We start from the raw sequence: 10,226 nt of genomic DNA, 5'->3' as shown, positions 1-10,226 counted from the left end.
AAGAAATTCATTCCTCTTCCTTTGATTTCCCCCGAAACTGTTGTGGCTTCGTTGTTGTTCAGCGAATGTGTATTGTATTGTAATACAGTGAGGGAAAAAATAATTTGATCCCCTGCTGATTTTGTACATTTGCCCACTGACAAAGACATGATCAGTCTATAATTTTAATGGTAGGTTTATTTGAACAGTGAGAGACAGAATAACAACAAACAAATCCAGAAAAACGCATGTCAAAAATGTTATGAATTGATTTGCATTTTAATGAGGGGAATATGTATTTGACCCCTCTGCACAACATGACTTAGTACTTGGTGGCAAAACCCTTGTTGGCAATCACAGAGGTCAGATGTTTCTTGTAGTTGTCCACCAGGTTTGCACACATCTCAGGAGGGATTTTGTTCCACTCCTCTTTGCAGAGCTTCTCCAAGTCATTAAGGTTTCGAGGCTGACGTTTGGCAACTCGAACCTTCAGCTCCCTCCACAGATGTTCTATGGGATTAAGGTCTGGAGACTGGCTAGTCCACTCCAGGACCTTAATGTGCTTCTTCTTGAGCCACTCCTTTGTTGCCTTGGCTGTGTGTTTTGGGTCATTGTCATGCTGGAATACCCATCCACGACCCATTTTCAATGCCCTGGCTGAGGGAAGGGGGTTCACACCCAAGATTTGACGGTACATGGCCCCGTCCATCGTCCCTTTGATGCGGTGAAGTTGTCCTGTCCCCTTAGCAGAAAAACACCCCCAAAGCATAATGTTTCCACCTCCATGTTTGACAGTGGGGATGGTGTTATTGGGGTCATAGGCAGCATTCCTCTTGTTTCCCTCATTAAAATGCAAATCAATTTATAACATTTTTGACATGCGTTTTTCTGGATTTTGTTGTTGTTATTCTGTCTCTCACTGTTCAAATAAACCTACCATTAAAATTATAGACTGATCATTTCTTTGTCAGTGGGCAAACGTACAAAATCAGCAGGGGATCAAATACTTTTTTCCCTCACTGTATGTGTAAATTAGATTCTTGACTGGTGTTGTAGTTGTTGTTGTTGTTGTTGTTGGTGTTGTTGTTGAACTGATCTTTAGTGTGTATACATTTATTTAACTAGGTCCCTACATTATAATCATCTGCTACTACAATCTATTTATATACCAGACCCCTATTATTCTATAAATCTATGTAGATGATAATGTTGCCACTTCGTGTTCAGAATGTTAGTCCTTGTTGAGATCCAGGCGGATGTAGTATATAGTAGATGTAGTGTACAGGCAGATGTAGTATACAGGAGATGTAGTATACAGGAGATGTGGTATACATTTGATGTAGTATACAGTAGATGTGGTATACAGGAGATGTAGTATACAGTAGATGTGGTATACAGGAGATGTAGTATACAGGAGATGTGGTATACAGGAGATGTAGTGTACAGGAGATGTAGTATACAGGAGATGTAGTATACAGTAGATGTAGTACACAGTAGATGTAGTACACAGTAGATGTAGTATACATGTGGATGTAGTATACAGTAGATGTAGTACACAGGTATATGTAGTATACAGGCGGATGTAGTATACAGTATATGTAGTATACAGAAGATGTAGTATACAGGCGGATGTAGTATACAGGAGATGTAGTATACAGGCAGATGTAGTACACAGGAGATGTAGTATACAGTAGATGTAGTATACAAACTGATGTAGTATACAGTAGATGTAGTGTACAGGCGGATGTGGTATACAGGCGGATGTAGTATACAGGAGATGTAGTATACAGTAGATGTAGTATACAGTAGATGTGGTATACAGGAGATGTAGTATACAGTAGATGTGGTATACAGGAGATGTAGTATACATTAGATGTGGTATACAGGAGATGTAGTATACAGGAGATTTATTATACAGTAGATGTAGTATGCAGGCGGATGTAGTATACAGTAGATGTAGTATACAGGCGGATGTAGTATACAGTAGATGTGGTATACAGGAGATGTAGTATACAGTAGATGTAGTATACAGGCGGATGTAGTATACAGTAGATGTGGTATACAGGAGATGTAGTATACAGTAGATATAGTATACAGGCGGATGTAGTATACAGTAGATGTGGTATACAGGAGATGTAGTATACAGTAGATGTAGTATACAGGCGGATGTAGTATACAGTAGATGTGGTATACAGGAGATGTAGTATACAGTAGATGTGGTATACAGGAGATGTAGTATACAGTAGATGTGGTATACAGGAGATGTAGTATACAGTAGATGTGGTATACAGGAGATGTAGTATACAGTAGATGTGGTATACAGGAGATGTAGGAGACAGTAGATGTAGTATAGCCTTATTTGGGAGTGAGTGAAGTGCTCAGAGAACTCCAGGGTGTAAGAGACACACACACACATACAGACACACACACACACACACACACACACACACACACACTGTACACACACACATGCAGCTCTGTGGATGAGCTGCTATAGCTAGCTGCTTATAGTAGCTACCTTCATCTGAATATGCTGCATGTCCTGTAATATAGACAGCAGTGTTTATTTGGGCCAAGGAGATCAGCTAGCACTTCCCATATGACCTCCACTCTGACCACCATCAGAGTCAGCACTGTAGCTAGGCTGTGAGGGAGGTTAATATCCATCTATTGGTTGACCAAGCTAAGCTGGGTCATTGGAAATTAACTCCAGGCAGAGGGGAACACCTTAGCGTTAAAGTTACATAGCTGTTCAAATCACCTTAAAATGAAAGCATCTCAATTCCACTTGTTATTGGTTGAAGTCCTTTACACTTGAAATCCCCCAAACCTCACGTCTCATACAGTTGAATTCCCCCACTGTATTTTCTGCAGACATTTTGAGTTAGAAAATGTATCTAAGAAAGTACAGTAGGGAACTACAATTCCTCTTTTTCTCTGCATTTTCTATTTTCTAGCACGATAAGACACTTTTATCAAAGTTGAACTTAAGCGATTTGTTAGGAGTAGATGAGGACACAATGCAGTAAGAGCAGAACATCTGAGTCCCTGCTAGCTCACCTGTCTGCATAGCCTTAATGAGTATGCCGTGTGTGTATACATAAAAGCTGGATTAGAGACGGAACCAACCCTGGCCCCTGCGGGACACCAAAAGTTCCCCACGGGCCTCTGAGTGGTTAGCGGTCAGCTGCTTTGAATATTCCTCAGTAAAGGAGCGTCTAGTGGGAAAACACTCCTTGGTGGATCAATATTTGCTCTTTAGGATGATGAGCTACTGGGTAAATGTCTATTTTGTAGTTGTTAAGCCTCCTTCAACTTTGATTATAAAACGGGATGTTTGGATCCTGGATGCTGATTGGATGAGCAAACCGTGCTGTATTAGCCGTCACAGACACACCTATGCCTGCTAACAGTTCCATCTGAAAATTATCACTGCGCCTCCATAAGAATATCATCATGTTCATGTTGTCGTCCGAATCATCTCTTGTATTTATCTCAACTTGCACATTATTTCTCCTTGCTTCCAGCCTAGCATATAGTTTGGTACAGCGGGGGTTAATATAAGCTGTCTGCTTGTCTGACCTCTGAAGATTTGTTTCCCCTGTAGAGAGAGTGAACAGTACGTACTGCGCGGACGAGTCGAGACAACTTTTTCTGAGCCAGGCAAAAATCACACATCAACGTCATTATCATGGATATATCCATGTAAATGCCAATAGAAGAAAAGCTCAGACAAACGAAAATGTAGGTAGTCATTGTCATTTCAGGTGCAATGTTTGACGTGACTGAGTTAGCTGAAGTTGGCTAGCCAGCGAGCAAGTGACAAGAACTTTGGCCAGCCTGCATGGAAACCACTTTTGATAGAATGAACGACCAGTCCATTTACAGAGCAACTATGCAAAAATAATGAATGACTTGGTCGCGTCTGTGACAACATGACCAAAAGAAGTAACAACCAGATTTTTGTCCGGACTATATCTTCTGGTGGAAGAATGAAATTGTATTAATTTACTTATCAAAATAATGTATTAATGAAAATATGCAATTAATTGTTATTTGAATATGTTGGTAAAGTTTTGTAAAAGCAATAAGCCACACAAGGCAGTGCTATACTATATGTGCCTCCGATATCGCGTCGTTCCGCACAACATAATTTACCAGTGACTGTACGGCATCTTGTTCCTTATTGCTTGATTAATCTCTCTGCATCTCCCCCTTAGGATGCATCACAAATGGCACCCTATTCCCTTTAAAGTGCACTACTTGGGCCCCGGTCAGAAGTAGTGCATTATATAGGGAATAGGGTGCCATTTGATACGTAGCCAAATGAGAGCCCCCATGATTTAATCTGTAGAGTCCAGCCCAGTCCAGTCTCATCCAGCCCAGCCCAGTCTAGCCCAGTCCAGTCTAGTCCAGCCCAGCCCAGTCTAGTCCAGTCTTGCCTAGTCTCGTTTAGCCCAGTCTAGTCCAGTCTAGTCCAGCCCATTCTAGTCCAGTCCAGTCTCGCCCAGCCTAGTCCAGTCTATGCTAGTTCATTCTAGTCCAGCCTAGTCTAGTCTAGTCCAGTCTAATCCATCTCAGAACAGTCTAGTCCAGCCCTGTCTAGTCTAGTCCAGCTAGTCTAGTCCAGTCCAGTCTAATCCAGCCCGATCTAGTCCAGCCCAGTCCAGTCTAGCCCAGTCCAGTCTAGTCCAGTCTAATCGTGCCCAGTCCTGTCCAGTCTAGTCCAGTCCAGTCTAATCCAGCCCAATCTAGTCCAGCCCAGTCCAGTCTAGTTCAGTCCAGTCCATTCTAGTCTAGTCCAGTCTAGTGCAGTCTAGTCTAGTCCAGACCAGTCCAGTCCAGTCTAGTTCAGCCCATACACTTACTCCTTTATCTCAACACAACTCACCTGGACCTGTCCTGTCATTATTTGGGCTTCTAAATTCTGCTCTGTCTGTAATACCTCCATGACCTTGTGAGATAGCAGGGATTTCCATGGCCAGCACGTTTATCCAAACAAACAAAAAAGTTGAGAGGGATAGACAGAGAGAGAGGGACATTCTAGAAAGGGATAGATGGAGAAAGAGAGAGAGGGATAGAGAAGAAACGGTATAGATGGAGAGAGATGGATGGAATGAAAGAGAGGGAGAGAGAGGTGTAAACGGTACAGTTTAGCATCGTCTCCCAGCAGCCATGAGCATCAGTCCTCATAGTCTCAGTTTCTTCTGCTTCTTTAAAACATGTCAGCTGCAGCGTTGGAGTGTTGAGACAGTGGCGTGATTAGCACCCAGAGTACACTACACTGCCTCTTTGTCCTTGATATGATGCCAAACCTCCTGAGTAATAAAGATTGAATCCCAAATGGCACCCTGTTCCCTGCATAGTGTACTACTTAGCTCTGGTCAAAAGTCGTGCACTATAGAGGGAATAGGATGACATTGGGGACGCAAACAAGGACTGCATACTGCAACAGTCCTTTACTGACTGTATAGACCCCTGTCTTTACTCTGACTGAGTGTATTACTGACTGTATAGACCCCTGTCTTTACTCTGACTGAGTGTATTACTGACTGTATAGACCCCTGTCTTTACTCTGAGACTGTAATGATTGCATAGTTCCTCTGTTTCCCCCAGTGTGTCTGACTAGATAGCATAGCATACCCTTTCCCCCAGTCTGTCTGTGTAATAATGACTGCATAGCAAAGACCCCTGTCCTTCCCCAAGACTGTCTGACTGCATATTCCCTCTTTTTTCCCCCAGTCTGTATGTGTAGTGACTTCATTGAATAATCCATTTCCCTTCTCTTTCTCCAAACCCTCTCTCTTTTCCCCAAGTCAGTCTGAGTCTGAGGAAAGCATCAAAACCCCTTCTCTTCTCTCTGTCTGTGTAATGACAGTAGGATAGTCTGAGGAAAGCATCATAACCCCTCCTCTTCTCTCTGTCTGTGTAATGACAGTAGGATAGTCTTAGGAAAGCATCAAAACCCCTTCTCTTCTCTCTGTCTGTGTAATGACAGTAGGATAGTCTGAGGAAAGCATCATAACCCCTCCTCTTCTATCTGTCTGTGTATTGACAGTAGGATAGTCTTAGGAAAGCATCATAACCCCTTCTCTTCTCTCTGTCTGTGTAATGACAGTAGGATAGTCTGAGGAAAGCATCATTACCCCTTATCTTCTCTCTGTCTGTGTAATGACAGTAGGATAGTCTTAGGAAAGCATCATAACCCCTTCTCTTCTCTCTGTCTGTGTATTGACAGTAGGATAATCTGAGGAAAGCATCATAACCCCTTCTCTTCTATCTGTCTGTGTATTGACTGTAGGATAGTCTGAGGAAAGCATCATTACCCCTAATCTTCTCTCTGTCTGTGTAATGACAGTAAGATAGTCTGAGGAAAGCATCATAACCCCTTCTCTTCTCTCTGTCTGTGTAATGACAGTAGGATAGTCTGAGGAAAACATCATAACCCCTTCTCTTCTCTCTGTCTGTGAAATCACAGTAGGATAGTCTGATGAAAGCATCATTACCCCTTATCTTCTCCCTGTCTGTGTATTGACAGTAGGATAGTCTGAGGAAAGCATCATAACCACTTCTCTTCTCTCTGACTGTGTATTGACAGTAGGATAGTCTGAGGAAAGCATCATTACCCCTAATCTTCTCTCTGTCTGTGTAATGACAGTAAGATAGTCTGAGGAAAGCATCATAACCCCTTCTCTTCTCTCTGTCTGTGTAATGACAGTAGGATAGTCTGAGGAAAACATCATAACCCCTTCTCTTCTCTCTATCTGTGTAATGACTGTATGATAGTCTGAAGAAAGCATCATAACCACTTCTCTTATCTCTGTCTGTGTTGTGACAGTAGGATAGTCTGAGGAAAACATCATAACCTCTTCTCTCTGTCTATGTATTGACAGTAGGATAGTCTGAGGAAAGCATCATAACCTCTTCTCTCTGTCTGTGTATTGACAGTAAGATAGTTTGAGGAAAGCATCATAACCCCTTCTATTCTCTCTGTCTGTGTAATGACAGTAGGGTAGTCTGAGGAAAGCATCATAACCCCTTCTCTCTGGTTTGTCTGTGTAATGACAGTAGGATAGTCTGAGGAAAGCATCATAACCCCTTCTCTTTTCTCTGTCTTTTTAATGACAGAATGATAGTCTGAGGAAAGCATCATAACCTCTTCTCTCTGTCTGTGTATTGACAGTAGGATAGTCTGAGGAAAGCATCATAAACCCTTCTCTTCCCGCTCTCTGTGTAATGACAGTAAGATTGTCTGAAGAAACCATCATAACCCCTTATCTTCTCTCTGTCTGTGTATTGACAGTAGGATAGTCTGAGGAAAGCATCAAAACCTCTTCTCTCTGTCTGTGTACTGACAGTAGGATAGTTTGAGGAAAGCATCATAACCCCTTCTATTCTCTCTGTCTGTGTAATGACAGGAGGATAGTCTGAGGAAAGCATCATAACCCCTTCTCTCTTCTCTGTCTGTGTAATGACAGTAGGATAGTCTGGGGAAAGCATCATAACCCATTCACTCTTCTCTGTCTGTGTAATGACAGTAGGATAGTCTGAGGAAACCATCATAACCCCTTCTCTTTTCTCTGTCTGTTTAATGACAGAATGATAGTCTGAGGAAAGCATCATAACCTCTTCTCTTATCTCTGTCTGTGTAATGACAGTAGGATAGTCTAAGGAAAGCATCATAACCTCTTCTCTTCTCTCTGTCTGTGTATTGACAGTAGGATAGTCTGAGGAAAGCATCATAACCCCTTCTCTTCTATCTGTCTGTGTATTGACTGTAGGATAGTCTGAGGAAAGCATCATAACCCCTTCTCTTCTATCTGTCTGTGAATTGACTGTAGGATAATCTGAGGAAAGCACCATAACCTCTTCTCTCTGTCTGTGTATAGACAGTAGGATAGTCTGAGGAAAGCATCATAACCCCTTCTCTTCTATCTGTCTGTGTATTGACTGTAGCATAGTCTGAGGAAAGCATCATAACCTATTCTCTTCTCTCTGTCTGTGTATTGACTGTAGGATAGTCTGAGGAAAGCATCATAACCTCTTCTCTTCTCTCTGTCTGTGTATTGACTGTAGGATAGTCTGAGGAAAGCATCATAACCCCTTCTCTTCTCTCTGTCTGTGAAATCACAGTAGGATAGTCTGAGGAAAGCATCATAACCTCTTCTCTTCTCTCTGTCTGTGAAATCACAGTAGGATAGTCTGAGGAAAGCATCATAACCCCTTCTCTTCTCTCTGTCTGTGTATTGACTGTAGGATAATCTGAGGAAAGCACCATAACCTCTTCTCTTCTCTATGTCTGTGTATTGACAGTAGGATAGTCTGAGGAAAGCGTCATAACCCCTTATCTTCTCCCTGTCTGTGTATTGACAGTAGGATAGTCTGAGGAAAGCATCATAACCACTTCTCTTCTCTCTGACTGTGTATTGACAGTAGGATAGTCTGAGGAAAGCATCATTACCCCTAATCTTCTCTCTGTCTGTGTAATGACAGTAAGATAGTCTGAGGAAAGCATCATAACCCCTTCTATTCTCTCTGTCTGTGTAATGACAATAGGATAGTCTGAGGAAAACATCATAACCACTTCTCTTATCTCTGTCTGTGTTGTGACAGTAGGATAGTCTGAGGAAAGCATCATAACCTCTTCTCTCTGTCTGTGTATTGACAGTTAGATAGTTTGAGGAAAGCATCATAACCCCTTCTATTCTCTCTGTCTGTGTAATGACAGTAGGGTAGTCTGAGGAAAGCATCATAACCCCTTCTCTCTGGTTTGTCTGTGTAATGACAGTAGGATAGTCTGAGGAAAGCATCATAACCCCTTCTCTTTTCTCTGTCTTTTTAATGACAGAATGATCGTCTGAGGAAAGCATCATAACCTCTTCTCTCTGTCTGTGTATTGACAGTAGGATAGTCTGAGGAAAGCATCATAAACCCTTCTCTTCCCTCTCTCTGTGTAATGACAGTAAGTGTTACGAACCCCGTGGCTCTAAACATCTAGGGTGGATGGACATGAGACCCGTAACATAAATTCATGTAAATTATAAGTGTGGCATGGAATAGTGAGAACAAATAAGACACAACTACCATGAACTACCGTCAAACACAAAGTGTTTATTTATGAACACACGGTAAGGGTTTGGGAAAAAGGGCTGAGCAGGACCCAAGAAATGAAACAATAGTGTAAAACCCCTAAACTGATCTAGCCTGCCTAAAGAACCGCTAGGCTACTGCTACCATACAAAAATACAGTGGGTGGTCCGCTCAGGTCTAACTGGTGTTTATAGACAGATTTCGTCCTACGGGCAATGTACGCCCAAGGGCATCTAGCTTAAACCCCCTTTCCCAAAAAAACACACAAAGCTACTAAACAGGGTAATCATCAACTAGCGAGTACACAACACACAGGACACCACCGTGTCCATACTCACATATGGCAAAAAGTCTCTCTCTCAACAAACACAAGTCTGGTTTTTATAAAATGGGATGTGTGATTGAACAAACGAATAACAGGTGGTGCAATTAACAGGAATGTTCACTGATTGGTCCAATCAGCAGACACCTCAACGACCACCAATCAGGAACATACAGGACACCTGTGATTAGGGCAGAAAGAGTAGAAACACACAAAAACACAGGATACCTGTATCCGTAACACTCCCCACCCTTAAAAGAGCAAACCAAAATGGTTTGCGACACACGTACTATCACAACACCCAAATTCACAAATCATCCTATCGGGATAACAAAAAAAAAACCTAGATCATTACACACGAGACAAAGCATCTGCCAACACATTATCCAACCCCTTTTCGCAGAGGAATAGCCTCTGGGTACCTGGTGGCCACACACATAATTGTCAACATAAACTGGTTACCAGATTTTGTTTTTGGTAATGGTCCAACACAATCAACCATCACATGTTCGAATGGTTCACCTATGGCCGGTATGGGACAAAGAGGCGCGGGGAAATAACCTGGTTCGGTTTCCCAACTACTTGACAGGTGTGGCAAGTCCGACAGAACTGAGCCACATCTTGTTTTAAACCAGGCCAAAAGAAATGTCGCAAAACACGATCATAAGTCTTGGTGACTCCCAGATGTCCGGACCACTGGTGATCATGAGCGAGGATAAAACATTTTGTCGAAAGGCTGTAGGAATCACTATTTGGTAAACAGCATTCCAATCTCCGCCAGCGTCAACATGGGATGTCCATTTACGCATGAGGAGATTACCATCAATGAAGTATG

At 42.3% G+C, this 10,226-nt stretch overlaps 1 protein-coding gene across 2 annotated transcripts in view; it reads left to right on the top strand.

The window, feature by feature from the left end:
- The window catches only part of LOC121531188 (neuroligin-3), a 383,312-nt gene that overhangs the window by 54,777 nt on the left and 318,309 nt on the right, over positions 1-10,226 (top strand). The gene's annotated exons all lie outside the window — the stretch shown is intronic.

This window comes from Coregonus clupeaformis, unplaced genomic scaffold, assembly GCF_020615455.1.
Source record: "Coregonus clupeaformis isolate EN_2021a unplaced genomic scaffold, ASM2061545v1 scaf0024, whole genome shotgun sequence".
NCBI lineage: Eukaryota > Metazoa > Chordata > Actinopteri > Salmoniformes > Salmonidae > Coregonus > Coregonus clupeaformis.
This window is presented reverse-complemented; position numbering and strand designations above follow the sequence as displayed.